Genomic DNA, 20720 nt, shown 5'->3' with positions numbered 1-20720 from the left:
ATAATGAAGAAATCAGCTACGAGGGGAGACAATCAGTAAAGACTATCAATACCAGAATTAGATTCCCAAGGCCATCCATCAATTGTTGGAATAATCAGGTGCAAGGCAGAATATATACATAAAACTGGAACTGAAACAAGGAAGAAGGATATTTTCAAAGACTGGTAGGATCTCTCAAACATTTTTAAAGTACATGTCATTGATAAAGCTAAATACTCAAAGGTTGTGTAATACAACAGATTAAGCATTGAGAAGAGTGAAATTATGCTGTTTTGAAAACTATGGCAGGTGAGATTTTCTGCCTAATTATATAAGAAGATTTCTCTAAAAATACACATTATTTCAATGACTTATTGGCTGTGAAATAAGTTAAGGGTATTTCAAATGGCTTGTCTGCAAAGAAAGGTGAGATGTAGGGAATCACAGAAAGTCGAGGGGAAAATAGGTCAATATATACATTGCTATATGGTGAACTAAACCTTAGGCCAACAACAATGGAGAGGACCTGACCCTTAGAAACTTACAAGTAAGCTGGAATCTTCAAAAGTTCAAATCTTTATAAGTAAAATATTTATTAAAATGAATAACCAAGTGTTTTTTTGACATCAGAAGATCAAAACAATAAACCCTGAGAACATAGAAAAAAGATAAATAAAGATATGAGCAGAACTTAATACAACAGAAAACGTATAAAATTGAGGTGATTTAGTAAGTCCAAAGAATCTTCTTTGAAAAGATTGAAAAGACACACTTTGATTAAGGAAAACAAAAACATAAGTATAGAATATACAGAAAGAATCAGGACAATGTTGTAGCAGAGAATATATGAAATGCCAGTAAATTTGAACATTACTGTAAAGTGGACCATCTCCTAGCTCCTAAAGTTTACCAAACCTGACACAAGAGGAAATCATTTAAGGTCATCATGTCTGCCCTTGGCATTCTCGGAACGCCCTGGCCTCAGGATGCAGCCTCTGTGGTCCTTGGTAACCTGCGAAGAGGGGGCGGGGCTGAGGGGGGTTGGAACTCTGGCCTCACTGGAGGAGTGGGTGTGGCCATCTCTGCTGTGACTGAACAAAGGGCAGGGGAGCAGGGGGCCCAGGGCAGGGCCCTCAGAGCACGGCAGGTCCAGTGGTCTGTCACAAGCATTTAGGCCCAGGCCAAAGGGCGCCTTCTTTGTCTGCACAGCTGCCCAAACTCTCACCTTTCCACTCAGGCCGACCTCTTACTTGAAGTGTGTGGGGAACCTGTCCTCACAGTACACCTCGCTGCACAGCTAACCATAGGTCTGGGCATCGTAGCTCCCTGCCAGGTGACCGAAGTTCGCAGGCAGATGTGTCCCAGGGACACATGCAAAGAGGCTCCAGCCCGGGCCACAGGCTGCCCACTGCCCCTGCCCCAGATCGCGGGCCGCCAATCAGCCCTGTCGGAGTCCCCTTCCTCTAGAGGGAGTATTGGACCAACACTTGTAGAAAACGGTGTCCTCGTGGGCAACTCATTGGAGGGACACAAATAAATTTTGCCGACTTTCTCCTGAAGCTTAATAGCGTTCACAACTAAGCGTCTTACAAGGTCAGCTCTTTAGCTAAACATGAGCTCATGATCTAAATTTACACAATAATGAAAAAATCAGCTACGAGGGGAGACAATCAGTAAAGACTATCAATACCAGAATTAGATTCCCAAGGCCATCCATCAATTGTTGGAATAATCAGGTGCAAGGCAGAATATATACATAAAACTGGAACTGAAACAAGGAACAAGGATGTTTTCAAAGACTGGTAGGATCTCGAAAACATTTTTAAAGTACATGTCATTGATAAAGCTAAATAATCAAAGGTTGTGTAATACAACAGATTAAGCATTGAGAAGAGTGAAATTATGCTGTTTTGAAAACTATGGCAGGTGAGATTTTCTGCCTAATTATATAAGAAGATTTCTCTAAAAATACACATTATTTCAATGACTTATTGGCTGTGAACTAAGTTAAGGGTATTTCAAATGGCTTGTCTGCAAAGAAAGGTGAGATGTAGGGAATCACATAAAGTCGAGGGGAAAATAGGTCAATATATACATTGCTATATGGTGAACTAAACCTTAGGCCAGCAACAATGGAGAAGACCTGACCCTTAGACACGTACAAGTAAGCTGGAATCTTCAAAAGTTCAAATCTTTATAAGTAAAATATTTATTAAAATGAATAACCAAGTGTTTTAATTGACATCAGAAGATCAAAACAATAAACCCTGAGAACATAGAAAAAAGATAAATAAAGATATGAGCAGAACTTAATACAACAGAAAACGTATAAAATTGAGGTGATTTAGTAAGTCCAAAGAATCTTCTTTGAAAAGATTGAAAAGACACACTTTGATTAAGGAAAACAAAAACATAAGTATAGAATATACAGAAAGAATCAGGACAATGTTATAGCAGAGAATATATGAAATGCCAGTAAATTTGAACATTTCTGTAAAGTGGACCATTTCCTAGCTCCTAAAGTTTACCAAACTTGACACAACAGGAAATCATTTAAGGTCATCATGTCTGCCCTTGGCATTCTCGGAACGCCCTGGCCACAGGATGCAGCCTCTGTAGTCCATGGTAACCTGCGGAGAGGGGGCGGGGCTGAGGGTGGTTGGAACTCTGGCCTCACTGAAGGAGTGGGTGTGGCCATCTCTGCTGTGACTGAACAAAGGGCAGGGGAGCAGGGGGTCCAGGGCAGGGCCCTCAGAGCATTGCAGGTCCAGTGGGGTGTCACAAGCATTTAGGCCCAGGCCAAAGGGTGCCTTCTTTGTCTGCACAGCTGCCCAAACTCTCACCTTTCCACTCAGGCCGACCTCTTACTTGAAGTGTGTGTGGAACCTGTCCTCACAGTACAACTCGCTGCACAGCTAACCATAGGTCTGGGCATCGTAGCTTCCTGCCAGGTGACCGAAGTTCGCAGACAGATGTGTCCCAGGGACACATGCAAAGAGGCTCCTGCCCGGGCCACAGGCTGCCCACTGCCCCTGCCCCAGATTGGGGGCCGCCAATCAGCCGTGTCGGTGTCCCCTGCCTCTAGAGGGAGTATTGGACCAACACTTGTAGAAAACGGTGTCCTCGTGGGCAACTCATTGGAGGGACACAAATAAATTTTGCCGACTTTCTCCTGAAGCTTAATAGCGTTCACAACTAAGCGTCTTACAAGGTCAGCTCTTTAGCTAAACATGAGCTCATGATCTAAATTTACACAATAATGAAAAAATCAGCTACGAGGGGAGACAATCATTAAAGACTATCAATACCAGAATTAGATTCCCAAGGCCATCCATCAATTGTTGGAATAATCAGGTGCAAGGCAGAATATATACATAAAACTGGAACTGAAACAAGGAACAAGGATGTTTTCAAAGACTGGTAGGATCTCGAAAACATTTTTAAAGTACATGTCATTGATAAAGCTAAATACTCAAAGGTTGTGTAATACAACAGATTAAGCATTGAGAAGAGTGAAATTATGCTGTTTTGAAAACTATGGCAGGTGAGATTTTCTGCCTAATTATATAAGAAGATTTCTCTAAAAATACACATTATTTCAATGACTTATTGGCTGTGAAATAAGTTAAGGGTATTTCAAATGGCTTGTCTGCAAAGAAAGGTGAGATGTAGGGAATCACAGAAAGTCGAGGGGAAAAGAGGTCAATATATACATTGCTATATGGTGAACTAAACCTTAGGCCAGCAACAATGGAGAGGACCTGACCCTTAGAAACTTACAAGTAAGCTGGAATCTTCAAAAGTTCAAATCTTTATAAGTAAAATATTTATTAAAATGAATAACCAAATGTTTTAATTGACATCAGAAGATCAAAACAATAAACCCTGAGAACATAGAAAAAAGATAAATAAAGATATGAGCAGAACTTAATACAACAGAAAACGTATAAAATTGAGGTGATTTAGTAAGTCCAAAGAATCTTCTTTGAAAAGATTGAAAAGACACACTTTGATTAAGGAAAACAAAAACATAAGTATAGAATATACAGAAAGAATCAGGACAATGTTATAGCAGAGAATATATGAAATGCCAGTAAATTTGAACATTTCTGTAAAGTGGACCATTTCCTAGCTCCTAAAGTTTACCAAACCTGACACAAGAGGAAATCATTTAAGGTCATCATGTCTGCCCTTGGCATTCTCGGAACGCCCTGGCCTCAGGATGCAGCCTCTGTAGTCCATGGTAACCTGCGGAGAGGGGACGGGGCTGAGGTTGGTTGGAACTCTGCTGTCACTGAAGGAGTGGGTGTGGCCAACTCTGCTGTGACTGAACAAAGGGCAGGGGAGCAGGGGGCCCAGGGCAGGGCCCTCAGAGCACGGCAGGTCCAGTGGGCTGTCACAAGCATTTAGGCGCAGGTCAAAGGACGCCTTCTTTGTCTGCACACCTGCCCAAACTCACACCTTTCCACTCAGGCCGACCTCTTACTTGAAGTGTGTGTGGAACCTGTCCTCACAGTACACCTCGCTGCACAGCTAACCATAGGTCTGGGCATCGTAGCTTCCTGCCAGGTGACCGAAGTTCGCAGGCAGATGTGTCCCAGGGACACATGCAAAGAGTCTCCAGCCCGGGCCACAGGCTGCCCACTGCCCCTGCCCCAGATCGGGGGCCGCCAATCAGCCCTGTCGGAGTCCCCTTCCTCTAGAGGGTGTATTGGACCAACACTTGTAGAAAACGGTGTCCTCGTGGGCAACTCATTGGAGGGACACAAATAAATTTTGCCGACTTTCTCCTGAAGCTTGCGAGCGTACACACCTAAGCGTCTTACAAGGTCAGCTGTTTAGCTAAACATGAGCTCATGATCTAAATTTACACAATAATGAAATAATCAGCTACGAGGGGAGACAATCAGTAAAGACTATCAATACCAGAATTAGATTCCCAAGGCCATCCATCAATTGTTGGAATAATCAGGTGCAAGGCAGAATATATACATAAAACTGGAACTGAAACAAGGAACAAGGACGTTTTCAAAGACTGGTAGGATCTCTAAAACATTTTTAAAGTACATGTCATTGATAAAGCTAAATACTCAAAGGTTGTGTAATACAACAGATTAAGCATTGAGAAGAGTGAAATTATGCTGTTTTGAAAACTATGGCAGGTGAGATTTTCTGCCTAATTATATAAGAAGATTTCTCTAAAAATACACATTATTTCATTGACTTATTGGCTGTGAAATAAGTTAAGGGTATTTCAAATGGCTGGTCTGCAAAGAAAGGTGAGATGTAGGGAATCACAGAAAGTCGAGGGGAAAAGAGGTCAATATATACATTGCTATATGGTGAACTAAACCTTAGGCCAGCAACAATGGAGAGGACCTGACCCTTAGAAACTTACAAGTAAGCTGGAATCTTCAAAAGTTCAAATCTTTATAAGTAAAATATTTATTAAAATGAATAACCAAGTGTTTTAATTGACATCAGAAGATCAAAACAATAAACCCTGAGAACATAGAAAAAAGATAAATAAAGATATGAGCAGAACTTAATACAACAGAAAACGTATAAAATTGAGGTGATTTAGTAAGTCCAAAGAATCTTCTTTGAAAAGATTGAAAAGACACACTTTGATTAAGGAAAACCAAAACATAAGTAAAGAATATACAGAAAGAATCAGGACAATGTTATAGCAGAGAATATATGAAATGCCAGTAAATTTGAACATTTCTGTCAAGTGGACCATTTCCTAGCTCCTAAAGTTTACCAAACCTGACACAAGAGGAAATCATTTAAGGTCATCATGTCTGCCCTTGGCATTCTCGGAACGCCCTGGCCTCAGGATGCAGCCTCTGTAGTCCATGGTAACCTGCGGAGAGGGGGCGGGGCTGAGGCTGGTTGGAACTCTGGCCTCACTGAAGGAGTGGGTGTGGCCATCTCTGCTGTGACTGAACAAAGGGCAGGGGAGCAGGGGGCCCAGGGCTGGGCCCTCAGAACACGGCAGGTCCAGTGGTGTGTCACAAGCATTTAGGCCCAGGCCAAAGGGCGCCTTCTTTGTCTGCACAGCTGCCCAAACTCTCACCTTTCCACTCAGGCCGACCTCTTACTTGAAGTGTGTGTGGAACCTGTCCTCACAGTACACCTCGCTGCACAGCTAACCATAGGTCTGGGCACCGTATCTTCCTGCCAGGTGACCGAAGTTCGCAGGCAGATGTGTCCCGTGGACACATGCAAAGAGGCTCCTGCCCGGGCCACAGGCTGCCCACTGCCCCTGCCCCAGATCGGGGGCCGCCAATCAGCCATGTCGGAGTCCCCTGCCTCTAGAGTGAGTATTGGACCAACACTTGTAGAAAACGGTGTCCTCGTGGGCAACTCATTAGAGGGACACAAATAAATCTTTGCCGTCTTTCTGCGGAAGCTTACGAGCGTTCACACCTAAGCGTCTTACAAGGTCAGCTGTTTAGCTAAACATGAGGTCATGATCTAAATTTACACAATAATGAAGAAATCAGCTACGAGGGGAGACAATCAGTAAAGACTATCAATACCAGAATTAGATTCCCAAGGCCATCCATCAATTGTTGGAATAATCAGGTGCAAGGCAGAATATATACATAAAACTGGAACTGAAACAAGGAACAAGGATGTTTTCAAAGACTGGTAGGATCTCTAAAACATTTTTAAAGTACATGTCATTGATAAAGCTAAATACTCAAAGGTTGTGTAATACAACAGATTAAGCATTGAGAAGAGTGAAATTATGCTGTTTTGAAAACTATGGCAGGTGAGATTTTCTGCCTAATTATATAAGAAGATTTCTCTAAAAATACACATTATTTCAATGACTTATTGGCTGTGAACTAAGTTAAGGGTATTTCAAATGGCTTGTCTGCAAAGAAAGGTGAGATGTAGGGAATCACAGAAAGTCGAAGGGAAAATAGGTCAATATATACATTGCTATATGGTGAACTAAACCTTAGGCCAGCAACAATGGAGAGGACCTGACCCTTAGAAACTTACAAGTAAGCTGGAATCTTCAAAAGTTCAAATCTTTATAAGTAAAATATTTATTAAAATGATTAACCAATTGTTTTAATTGACATCAGAAGATCAAAACAATAAACCCTGAGAACATAGAAAAAAGATAAATAAAGATATTAGCAGAACTTAATACAACAGAAAACATATAAAATTGAGGTGATTTAGCAAGTCCAAAGAATCTTCTTTGAAAAGATTGAGAAGACACACTTTGATTAAGGAAAACAAAAACAGAAGTAAAGAATATACAGAAAGAATCAGGACAATGTTATAACAGAGAATATATGAAATGCCAGTAAATTTGAACATTTCTGTAAAGTGGACCATTTCCTAGCTCCTAAAGTTTACCAAACCTGACACAAGAGGAAATCATTTAAGGTCATCATGTCTGCACTTGGCATTCTCGGAACGCCCTGGCCTCAGGATGCAGCCTCTGTAGTCCATGGTAACCTGCGGAGAGGGGGCGGGGCTGAGGCTGGTTGGAACTCTGGCCTCACTGAAGGAGTGGGTGTGGCCATCTCTGCTGTGACTGAACAAAGGGCAGGGGAGCAGGGGGCCCAGGGCAGGGCCCTCAGAGCACGGCAGGTCCAGTGGCTTGTCACAAGCATTTAGGCCCAGGCCAAAGGGCGCCTTCTTTGTCTGCACAGCTGCCCAAACTCTCACCTTTCCACTCAGGCCGACCTCTTACTTGAAGTGTGTGTGGAACCTGTCCTCACAGTACACCTCGCTGCACAGCTAACCATAGGTCTGGGCATCGTAGCTTCCTGCCAGGTGACCGAAGTTCGCAGGCAGATGTGTCCCAGGGACACATGCAAAGAGGCTCCTGCCCGGGCCACAAGCTGCCCACTGCCCCTGCCCCAGATCTCGGGCCGCCAATCAGCCGTGTCGGAGTCCCCTTCCTCTAGAGGGAGTATTGGACCAACACTTGTAGAAAACGGTGTCCTCGTGGGCAACTCATTGGAGGGACACAAATAACTCTTTGCCGTCTTTCTGCGGAAGCTTACGAGCGTTCACACCTAAGCGTCTTACAAGGTCAGCTGTTTAGCTAAACATGAGCTTATGATCTAAATTTACACAATAATGAAGAAATCAGCTACGAGGGGAGACAATCAGTAAAGACTATCAATACCAGAATTAGATTCCCAAGGCCATCCATCAATTGTTGGAATAATCAGGTGCAAGGCAGAATATATACATAAAACTGGAACTGAAACAAGGAACAAGGATGTTTTCAAAGACTGGTAGGATCTCTAAAACATTTTTAAAGGACATGTCATTGTTAAAGCTAAATACTCAAAGGTTGTGTAATACAACAGTTTAAGCATTGAGAAGAGTGAAATTATGCTGTTTTGAAAACTATGGCAGGTGAGATTTTCTGCCTAATTATATAAGAAGATTTCTCTAAAAATACACATTATTTCAATGATTTATTGGCTGTGAAATAAGTTAAGGGTATTTCAAATGGCTTGTCTGCAAAGAGAGGTGAGATGTAGGGAATCACAGAAAGTCGAGGGGAAAATAGGTCAATATATACATTGCTATATGGTGAACTAAACCTTAGGCCAGCAACAATGGAGAGGACCTGACCCTTAGAAACTTACAAGTAAGCTGGAATCTTCAAAAGTTCAAATCTTTATAAGTAAAATATTTATTAAAATGATTAACTAATTGTTTTAATTGACATCAGAAGATCAAAACAATAAACCCTGAGAACATAGAAAAAAGATAAATAAAGAATTGAGCAGAACTTAATACAACAGAAAACATATAAAATTGAGGTGATTTAGCAAGTCCAAAGAATCTTCTTTGAAAAGATTGAAAAGACTCACTTTGATTAAGGAAAACAAAAACATAAGTAAAGAATATACAGAAAGAATGAGGACAATGTTATAACAGAGAATATATGAAATGCCAGTAAATTTGAACATTTCTGTAAAGTGGACCATTTCCTAGCTCCTAAAGTTTACCAAACCTGACACAAGAGGAAACCATTTAAGGTCATCATGTCTGCCCTTGGCAATCTCGGAACGCCCTGGCCTCAGGATGCAGCCTCTCTAGTCCATGGTAACCTGCGGAGAGGGGGCGGGGCTGAGGTTGGTTGGAACTCTGGCCTCACTGAAGGAGTGCGTGTGGCCATCTCTGCTGTGACTGAACAAAGGGCAGGGGAGCAGGGGGCCCAGGGCAGGGCCCTCAGAGCACGGCAGGTCCAGTGGGGTGTCACAAGCATTTAGGCCCAGGCCAAAGGGCGCCTTCTTTGTCTGCACAGCTGCCCAAACTCTCACCTTTCCACTCAGGCCGACCTCTTACTTGAAGTGAGTGTGGAACCTGTCCTCACAGTACACCTCGGTGCACAGCTAACCATAGGTCTGGGCATCGTAGCTTCCTGCCAGGTGACCGAAGTTCGCAGGCAGATGTGTCCCAGGGACACATGCAAAGAGGCTCCTGCCCGTGCCACAGGCTGCCCACTGCCCCTGCCCCAGATCGGGGGCCGCCAATCAGCCCTTTCGGAGTCCCCTTCCTCTAGAGGGAGTATTGGACCAACACTTGTAGAAAACGGTGTCCTCGTGGGCAACTCATTGGAGGGACACAAATAAATCTTTGCCGTCTTTCTGCGGAAGCTTCCGAGCGTTCACACCTAAGCGTCTTACAAGGTCAGCTGTTTAGCTAAACATGAGGTCATGATCTAAATTTACACAATAATGAAGAAATCAGCTACGAGGGGAGACAATCAGTAAAGACTATCAATACCAGAATTAGATTCCCAAGGCCATCCATCAATTGTTGGAATAATCAGGTGCAAGGCAGAATATATACATAAAACTGGAACTGAAACAAGGAACAAGGATGTTTTCAAAGACTGGTAGGATCTCTAAAACATTTTTAAAGGACATGTCATTGTTAAAGCTAAATACTCAAAGGTTGTGTAATACAACAGTTTAAGCATTGAGAAGAGTGAAATTATGCTGTTTTGAAAACTATGGCAGGTGAGATTTTCTGCCTAATTATATAAGAAGATTTCTCTAAAAATACACATTATTTCAATGACTTATTGGCTGTGAAATAAGTTAAGGGTATTTCAAATGGCTTGTCTGCAAAGAAAGGTGAGATGTAGGGAATCACAGAAAGTCGAGGGGAAAATAGGTCAATATATACATTGCTATATGGTGAACTAAACCTTAGGCCAGCAACAATGGAGAGGACCTGACCCTTAGAAACTTACAAGTAAGCTGGAATCTTCAAAAGTTCAAATCTTTATAAGTAAAATATTTATTAAAATGAATAACCAAGTGTTTTAATTGACATCAGAAGATCAAAACAATAAACCCTGAGAACATAGAAAAAAGATAAATAAAGATATGAGCAGAACTTAATACAACAGAAAACGTATAAAATTGAGGTGATTTAGTAAGTCCAAAGAATCTTCTTTGAAAAGATTGAAAAGACACACTTTGATTAAGGAAAACAAAAACATAAGTAAAGAATATACAGAAAGAATCAGGACAATGTTATAACAGAGAATATATGAAATGCCAGTAAATTTGAACATTTCTGTAAAGTGGACCATTTCCTAGCTCCTAAAGTTTACCAAACCTGACACAAGAGGAAATCATTTAAGGTCATCATGTCTGCCCTTGGCATTCTCGGAACGCCCTGGCCTCAGGATGCAGCCTCTGTAGTCCATGGTAACCTGCGGAGAGGGGGCGGGGCTGAGGGTGGTTGGAACTCTGGCCTCACTGAAGGAGTGGGTGTGGCCATCTCTGCTGTGACTGAACAAAGGGCAGGGGAGCAGGGGTCCCAGGGCAGGGCCCTCAGAGCACGGCAGGTCCAGTGGGGTGTCACAAGCATTTAGGCCCAGGCCAAAGGGCGCCTTCTTTGTCTGCACAGCTGCCCAAACTCTCACCTTTCCACTCAGGCCGACCTCTTACTTGAAGTGTGTGTGGAACCTGTCCTCACAGTACACCTCGCTGCACAGCTAACCATAGGTCTGGGCATCGTAGCTTCCTGCCAGGTGACCGAAGTTCGCAGGCAGATGTGTCCCAGGGACACATGCAAAGAGGCTCCTGCCCGGGCCACAGGCTGCCCACTGCCCCTGCCCCAGATCGGGGGCCGCCAATCAGCCGTGTCGGAGTCCCCTGCCTCTAGAGGGAGTATTGGACCAACACTTGTAGAAAACGGTGTCCTCGTGGGCAACTCATTGGAGGGACACAAATAAATCTTTGCCGTCTTTCTGCGGAAGCTTAGGAGCATTCAAACCTAAGCGTCTTACAAGGTCAGCTGTTTAGCTAAACATGAGCTCATGATCTAAATTTACACAATAATGAAGAAATCAGCTACGAGGGGAGACAATCAGTAAAGACTATCAATACCAGAATTAGATTCCCAAGGCCATCCATCAATTGTTGGAATAATCAGGTGCAAGGCAGAATATATACATAAAACTGGAACTGAAACAAGGAACAAGGATGTTTTCAAAGACTGGTAGGATCTCGAAAACATTTTTAAAGTACATGTCATTGATAAAGCTAAATACTCAAAGGTTGTGTAATACAACAGATTAAGCATTGAGAAGAGTGAAATTATGCTGTTTTGAAAACTATGGCAGTTCAGATTTTCTGCCTAATTATATAAGAAGATTTCTCTAAAAAATACACATTATTTCAATGACTTATTGGCTGTGAAATAATTTAAGGGTATTTCAAATGGCTTGTCTGCAAAGAAAGGGGAGATGTAGGGAATCACAGAAAGTCGAGGGGAATATAGGTCAATATATACATTGCTATATGGTGAACTAAACCTTAGGCCAGCAACAATGGAGAGGACCTGACCCTTAGAAACTTACAAGTAAGCTGGAATCTTCAAAAGTTCAAATCTTTATAAGTAAAATATTTATTAAAATGAATAACCAAGTGTTTTAATTGACATCAGAAAATCAAAACAATAAACCCTGAGAACATAGAAAAAAGATAAATAAAGATATGAGCAGAACTTAATACAACAGAAAACGGATAAAATTGAGGTGATTTAGTAAGTCCAAAGAATCTTCTTTAAAAGATTGAAAAGACACACTTTGATTAAGGAAAACAAAAACATAAGTATAGAATATACAGAAAGAATCAGGACAATGTTATAGCAGAGAATATATGAAATGCCAGTAAATTTGAACATTTCTGTAAAGTGGACCATTTCCTAGCTCCTAAAGTTTACCAAACCTGACACAACAGGAGATCATTTAAGGTCATCATGTCTGCCCTTGGCATTCTCGGAACGCCCTGGCCTCAGAATGCAGCCTCTGTAGTCCATGGTAACCTGCGGAGAGGGGGCGGGGCTGAGGGTGGTTGGAACTCTGGCCTCACTGAAGGAGTGGGTGTGGCCATCTCTGCTGTGACTGAACAAAGGGCAGGGGAGAAGGGGGCCCAGGGCAGGGCCCTCAGAGCATGGCAGGTCCAGTGGGGTGTCACAAGCATTTAGGCCCAGGCCAAAGGGCGCCTTCTTTGTCTGCACAGCTGCCCAAACTCTCACCTTTCCACTCAGGCCGACCTCTTACTTGAAGTGTGTGTGGAACCTGTCCTCACAGTACACCTCGCTGCACAGCTAACCATAGGTCTGGGCATCGTAGCTTCCTGCCAGGTGACCGAAGTTCGCAGGCAGATGTGTCCCAGGGACACATGCAAAGAGGCTCCTGCCCGGGCCACAGGCTGCCCACTGCCCCTGCCCCAGATCGGGGGCCGCCAATCAGCCGTGTCGGAGTCCCCTTCCTCTAGAGGGAGTATTGGACAAACACTTGTAGAAAACGGTGTCCTCGTGGGCAATTCATTGGAGGGACACAAATAAATTTTGCCGACTTTCTCCTGAAGCTTGCGAGCGTACACACCTAAGCGTCTTACAAGGTCAGCTGTTTAGCTAAACATGAGCTCATGATCTAAATTTACACAATAATGAAAAAATCAGCTACGAGGGGAGACATTCAGTAAAGACTATCAATACCAGAATTAGATTCCCAAGGCCATCCATCAATTGTTGGAATAATCAGGTGCAAGGCAGAATATATACATAAAACTGGAACTGAAACAAGGAACAAGGATGTTTTCAAAGACTGGTAGGATCTCTAAAACATTTTTAAAGTACATGTCATTGATAAAGCTAAATACTCAAAGGTTGTATAATACAACAGATTAAGCATTGAGAAGAGTGAATTTATGCTGTTTTGAAAACTATGGCAGGTGAGATTTTCTGCCTAATTATATAAGAAGATTTCTCTAAAAATACACATTATTTCAATGACTTATTGGCTGTGAAATAATTTAAGGGTATTTCAAATGGCTTGTCTGCAAAGAAAGGTGAGATGTAGGGAATCACAGAAAGTCGAGGGGAAAAGAGGTCAATATATACATTGCTATATGGTGAACTAAACCTTAGGCCAGCAACAATGGAGAGGACCTGACCCTTAGAAACTTACAAGTAAGCTGGAATCTTCAAAAGTTCAAATCTTTATAAGTAAAATATTTATTAAAATGAATAACCAAGTGTTTTAATTGACATCAGAAGATCAAAACAATAAACCCTGAGAAGATAGAAAAAAGATAAATAAAGATATGACCAGAACTTAATACAACAGAAAACGTATAAAATTCAGTTGATTTAGTAAGTCCAAAGAATCTTCTTTGAAAAGATTGAAAAGACATACTTTGATTAAGGAAAACAAAAACATAAGTAAAGAATATACAGAAAGAATCAGGACAATGTTATAGCAGAGAATATATGAAATGCCAGTAAATTTGAACATTTCTGTAAAGTGGACCATTTCCTAGCTCCTAAAGTTTACCAAACCTGACACAAGAGGAAATCATTTAAGGTCATCATGTCTGCCCTTGGCATTCTCGGAACGCCCTGGCCTCAGGATGCAGCCTCTGTAGTCCATGGTAACCTGCGGAGAGGGGGCGGGGATGAGGGTGGTTGGAACTCTGGCCTCATTGAAGGAGTGGGTGTGGCCATCTCTGCTGTGACTGAACAAAGGTCAGGGGAGCAGGGGGCCCAGGGCAGGGCCCTCAGAGCACGGCAGGTCCAGTGGGGTGTCACAAGCATTTAGGCCCAGGCCAAAGGGCGCCTTCTTTGTCTGCACAGCTGCCCAAACTCTCACCTTTCCACTCAGGCCGACCTCTTACTTGAAGTGTGTGTGGAACCTGTCCTCACAGTACACCTCGCTGCACAGCTAACCATAGGTCTGGGCATCGTAGCTTCCTGCCTGGTGACCGAAGTTCGCAGGCAGATGTGTCCCAGGGACACATGCAAAGAGGCTCCTGCCCGGGCCACAGGCTGCCCACAGCCCCTGCCCCAGATCTGGGGCCACCAAACATCCGTGTCGGAGTCCCCTGCCTCTAGAGGGAGTATTGGACCAACACTTGTAGAAAACGGTGTCCTCGTGGGCAACTCATTGGCGGGACACAAATAAAATTTGCCGAATTTCTCCTGAAGCTTGCAATCGTACACACCTAAGCGTCTTACAAGGTCAGCTGTTTAGCTAAACATGGGATCATGATCTAAATTTACACAATAATGAAAAAATCAGCTACGAGGGGAGAAAATCAGTAAAGACTATCAATACCAGAATTAGATTCCCAAGGCCATCCATCAATTGTTGGAATAATCAGGTGCAAGGCAGAATATATACATAAAACTGGAAGTGAAACAAGGAACAAGGATGTTTTCAAAGACTGGTAGGATCTCTAAAACATTTTTAAAGTACATGTCATTGATAAAGCTAAATACTCAAAGGTTGTGTAATACAACAGATTAAGCATTGAGAAGAGTGAAATTATGCTGTTTTGAAAACTATGGCAGGTGAGATTTTCTGCCTAATTATATAAGAAGATTTCTCTAAAAATACACATTATTTCAATGACTTATTGGCTGTGAAATAAGTTAAGGGTATTTCAAATGGCTTGTCTGCAAAGAAAGGTGAGATGTAGGGAATCACAGAAAGTCGAGGGGAAAATAGGTCAATATATACATTGCTATATGGTGAACTAAACCTTAGGCCAGCAACAATGGAGAGGACCTGACCCTTAGAAACTTACAAGTAAGCTGGAATCTTCAAAAGTTCAAATCTTTATAAGTAAAATATTTATTAAAATGAATAACCAAGTGTTTTAATTGACATCAGAAGATCAAAACAATAAACCCTGAGAACATAGAAAAAAGATAAATAAAGATATGAGCAGAACTTAATACAACAGAAAACGTATAAAATTGAGGTGATTTAGTAAGTCCAAAGAATCTTCTTTGAAAAGATTGAAAAGACTCACTTTGATTAAGGAAAACAAAAACATAAGTAAAGAATATACAGAAAGAATCAGGACAATGTTATAGCAGAGAATATATGAAATGCCAGTAAATTTGAACATTTCTGTAAAGTGGACCATTTCCTAGCTCCTAAAGTTTACCAAACCTGACACAAGAGGAAATCATTTAAGGTCATCATGTCTGCCCTTGGCATTCTCAGAACGCCCTGGCCTCAGGATGCAGCCTCTGTAGTCCATGGTAACCTGCGGAGAGGGGGCGGGGCTGAGGTAGGTTGGAACTCTGGCCTCACTGAAGGAGTGGGTGTGGCCATCTCTGCTGTGACTGAACAAAGGTCAGGGGAGCAGGGGGCCCAGGGCAGGGCCCTCAGAGCACGGCAGGTCCAGTGGGCTGTCACAAGCATTTAGGCCCAGGCCAAAGTGCGCATTCTTTGTCTGAACAGCTGCCCAAACTCTCACGTTTGCACTCAGGGTGACCTCTTACTTGAAGTGTGTGTGGAACCTGTCCTCACAGTACACCTCGCTGCACAGCTAACCATAGGTCTGGGCATCGTAGCTTCCTGCCAGGTGACCGAAGTTCGCAGGCAGATGTGTCCCAGGGACACATGCAAAGAGGCTCCTGCCCGGGCCACAGGCTGCCCACTGCCCCTGCCCCAGATCGGGGGCCACCAATCAGCCCTGTCGGAGTCCCCTTCCTCTAGAGGGAGTATTGGACCAACACTTGTAGAAAACGGTGTCCTCGTGGGCAACTCATTGGAGGGACACAAATAAATCTTTGCCGTCTTTCTGCGGAAGCTTACGAGCGTTCACAGCTAAGCGTCTTACAAGGTCAGCTGTTTAGCTAAACATGAGCTCATGATCTAAATTTACACAATAATGAAGAAATCAGCTACGAGGGGAGACAATCAGTAAAGACTATCAATACCAGAATTAGATTCCCAAGGCCATCCATCAATTGTTGGAATAATCAGGTGCAAGGCAGAATATATACATAAAACTGGAACTGAAACAAGGAACAAGGATGTTTTCAAAGACTGGTAGGATCTCTAAAACATTTTTAAAGTACATGTCATTGATAAAGCTAAATACTCAAAGGTTGTGTAATACAACAGATTAAGCTTTGAGAAGAGTGAAATTATGCTGTTTTGAAAACTATGGCAGGTGAGATTTTCTGCCTAATTATATAAGAAGATTTCTCTAAAAATACACATTATTTCAATGACTTATTGGCTGTGAAATAAGTTAAGGGTATTTCAAATGGCTTGTCTGCAAAGAAAGGTGAGATGTAGGGAATCACAGAAAGTCGAGGGGAAAATAGGTCAATATATACATTGCGATATGGTGAACTAAACCTTAGGCCAGCAACAATGGAGAGGACCTGACCCTTAGAAACTTACAAGTAAGCTGGAATCTTCAAAAGTTCAAATCTTTATAAGTAAAATATTTATTAAAATGAATAACCAAGTGTTTTAATTGACATCAGAAGATCAAAACAATAAACCCTGAGAACATAGAAAAAAGATAAATAAAGATATGATCAGAAATTAATACAACAGAAAACGTATAAAATTGAGGTGATTTAGTAAGTCCAAAGAATCTTCTTTGAAAATATTGAAAAGACACACTTTGATTAAGGAAAACAAAAACATAAGTAAAGAATATACAGAAAGAATCAGGACAATGTTATAACAGAGAATATATGAAATGCCAGTAAATTTGAACATTTCTGTAAAGTGGACCATTTCCTAGCTCCTAAAGTTTACCAAACCTGACACAAGAGGAAATCATTTAAGGTCATCATGTCTGCCCTTGGCATTCTCGGAACGCCCTGGCCTCAGAATGCAGCCTCTGTAGTCCATGGTAACCTGCGGAGAGGGGGCGGGGCTGAGGGTGGTTGGAACTCTGCCCTCACTGAAGGAGTGGGTGTGGCCATCTCTGCTGTGACTGAACAAAGGGCAGGGGAGCAGGGGGCCCAGGGCAGGGCCCTCAGAGCACGGCAGGTCCAGTGGGCTGTCACAAGCATTTAGGCCCAGGCCAAAGTGCGCCTTCTTTGTCTGAACAGCTGCCCAAACTCTCACCTTTCCACTCAGGGTGACTTCTTACTTGAAGTGTGTGTGGAACCTGTCCTCACAGTACACCTCGCTGCACAGCTAACCATAGGTCTGGGCATCGTAGCTTCCTGCCAGGTGACCGAAGTTCGCAGGCAGATGTGTCCCAGGGACACATGCAAAGAGGCTCCTGCCCGGGCCACAGGCTGCCCACTGCCCCTGCCCCAGATCGGGGGCCACCAATCAGCCCTGTCGGAGTCCCCTTCCTCTAGAGGGAGTATTGGACCAACACTTGTAGAAAACGGTGTCCTCGTGGGCAACTCATTGGAGGGACTCAAATAAATCTTTGCCGTCTTTCTGCGGAAGCTTACGAGCGTTCACACCTAAGCGTCTTACAAGGTCAGCTGTTTAGCTAAACATGAGCTCATGATCTAAATTTACACAATAATGAAGAAATCAGGTACGAGGGGAGACAATCAGTAAAGACTATCAATACCAGAATTAGATTCCCAAGGCCATCCATCAATTGTTGGAACAATCAGGTGCAAGGCAGAATATATACATAAAACTGGAACTGAAACAAGGAACAAGGATGTTTTCAAAGACTGGTAGGATCTCTAAAACATTTTTAAAGTACATGTCATTGATAAAGCTAAATACTCAAAGGTTGTGTAATACAACAGATTAAGCATTGAGAAGAGTGAAATTATGCTGTTTTGAAAACTATGGCAGGTGAGATTTTCTGCCTAATTATATAAGAAGATTTCTCTAAAAAATACACATTATTTCAATGACTTATTGGCTGTGAAATAAGTTAAGGGTATTTCAAATGGCTTGTCTGCAAAGAAAGGTGAGATGTAGGGAATCACAGAAAGTCGAGGGGAAAATAGGTCAATATATACATTGCTATATGGTGAACTAAACCTTAGGCCAGCAACAATGGAGAGCACCTGACCCTTAGAAACTTACAAGTAAGCTGGAATCTTCAAAAGTTCAAATCTTTATAAGTAAAATATTTATTAAAATGAATAACCAAGTGTTTTAATTGACATCAGAAGATCAAAACAATAAACCCTGAGAACATAGAAAAAAGATAAATAAAGATATGAGCAGAGCTTAATACAACCGAAAACGTATAAAACTGAGGTGATTTAGTAAGTCCAAAGAATCTTCTTTGAAAAGATTGAAAAGACACACTTTGATTAAGGAAAACAAAAACATAAGTATAGAATATACAGAAAGAATCAGGACAATGTTATAGCAGAGAATATATGAAATGCCAGTAAATTTGAACATTTCTGTAAAGTGGACCATTTCCTAGCTCCTAAAGTTTACCAAACCTGACACAAGAGGAAATCATTTAAGGTCATCATGTCTGCCCTTGGCATTCTCGGAACGCCCTGGCCTCAGGATGCAGCCTCTGTAGTCCATGGTAACCTGCGGAGAGGGGGCGGGGCTGAGGGTGGTTGGAACTCTGGCCTCACTGGAGGAGTGGGTGTGGCCATCTCTGCTGTGACTGAACAAAGGGCAGGGGAGCAGGGGTCCAGTGCAGGGCCCTCAGAGCACGGCAGGTCCAGTGGGCTGTCACAAGCATTTAGGCCCAGGCCAAAGGGCGCCTTCTTTGTCTGCACAGCTGCCCAAACTCTCACCTTTCCACTCAGGCTGACCTCTTACTTGAAGTGTGTGTGGAACCTGTCCTCACAGTACACCTCGCTGCACAGCTAACCATAGGTCTGGGCATCGTAGCTTCCTGCCAGGTGACCGAAGTTCGCAGGCAGATGTGTCCCAGGGACACATGCAAAGAGGCTCCTGCCCGGGCCACAGGCTGCCCACTGCCCCTGCCCCAGATCGGGGGCCGCCAATCAGCCCTGTCGGAGTCCCCTTCCTCTAGAGGGAGTATTGGACCAACACTTGTAGAAAACGGTGTCCTCGTGGGCAACTCATTGGAGGGACACAAATAATCTTTGCCGTCTTTCTGCGGAAGCTTACGAGCGTTCACACCTAAGCGTCTTACAAGGTCAGCTGTTTAGCTAAACATGAGCTCATGATCTAAATTTACACAATAATGAAGAAATCAGCTACGAGGGGAGACAATCAGTAAAGACTATCAATACCAGAATTAGATTCCCAAGGCCATCCATCAATTGTTGGAATAATCAGGTGCAAGGCAGAATATATACATAAAACTGGAACTGAAACAAGGAACAAGGATGTTTTCAAAGACTGGTAGGATCTCTAAAACATTTTTAAAGTACATGTCATTGATAAAGCTAAATACTCAAAGGTTGTGTAATACAACAGATTAAGCTTTGAGAAGAGTGAAATTATGCTGTTTTGAAAACTATGGCAGGTGAGATTTTCTGCCTAATTATATAAGAAGATTTCTCTAAAAATACACATTATTTCAATGACTTATTGGCTGTGAAATAAGTTAAGGGTATTTCAAATGGCTTGTCTGCAAAGAAAGGTGAGATGTAGGGAATCACAGAAAGTCGAGGGGAAAATAGGTCAATATATACATTGCGATAGGGTGAACTAAACCTTAGGCCAGCAACAATGGAGAGGACCTGACCCTTAGAAACTTACAAGTAAGCTGGATTCTTCAAAAGTTCAAATCTTTATAAGTGAAATATTTATTAATATGAATAACCAAGTGTTTTAATTGACATCAGAAGATCAAAACAATAAACCCTGAGAACATAGAAAAAAGATAAATAAAGATATGAGCAGAACTTAATACACCAGAAAACGTATAAAATTCAGGTGATTTAGTAAGTCCAAAGAATCTTCTTTGAAAAGATTGAAAAGACACACTTTGATTAAGGAAAACCAAAACATAAGTAAAGAATATACAGAAAGAATCAGGACAATGTTATAACAGAGAATATATGAAATGCCAGTAAATTTGAACATTTCTGTAAAGTGGACCATTTCCTAGCTCCTAAAGTTTACCAAACCTGACACAAGAGGGAATCATTTAAGGTCATCATGTCTGCCCTTTGCATTCTCGGACCGCCCTGGCCTCAGGATGCAGCCTCTGTAGTCCATGGTAACCTGCGGAGAGGGGGCGGGGCTGAGGGTGGTTGGAACTCTGCCCTCACTGAAGGAGTGGGTGTGGCCATCTCTGCTGTGACTGAACAAAGGGCAGGGGAGCAGGGGGCCCAGGGCAGGGCCCTCAGAGCACGGCAGGTCCACTGGGGTGTCACAAGCATTTAGGCCCAGGCCAAAGGGCGCCTTCTTTGTCTGCACAGCTGCCCAAACTCTCACCTTTCCACTCAGGCCGACCTCTTACTTGAAGTGTGTGTGGAACCTGTCCTCACAGTACACCTCGCTGCACAGCTAACCATAGGTCTGGGCATCG

This window comes from Mesoplodon mirus (assembly GCF_964341445.2).
Source record: "Mesoplodon mirus genome assembly, chromosome: 1".
Classification (NCBI taxonomy): domain Eukaryota; kingdom Metazoa; phylum Chordata; class Mammalia; order Artiodactyla; family Ziphiidae; genus Mesoplodon; species Mesoplodon mirus.
This window is presented reverse-complemented; position numbering follows the sequence as displayed.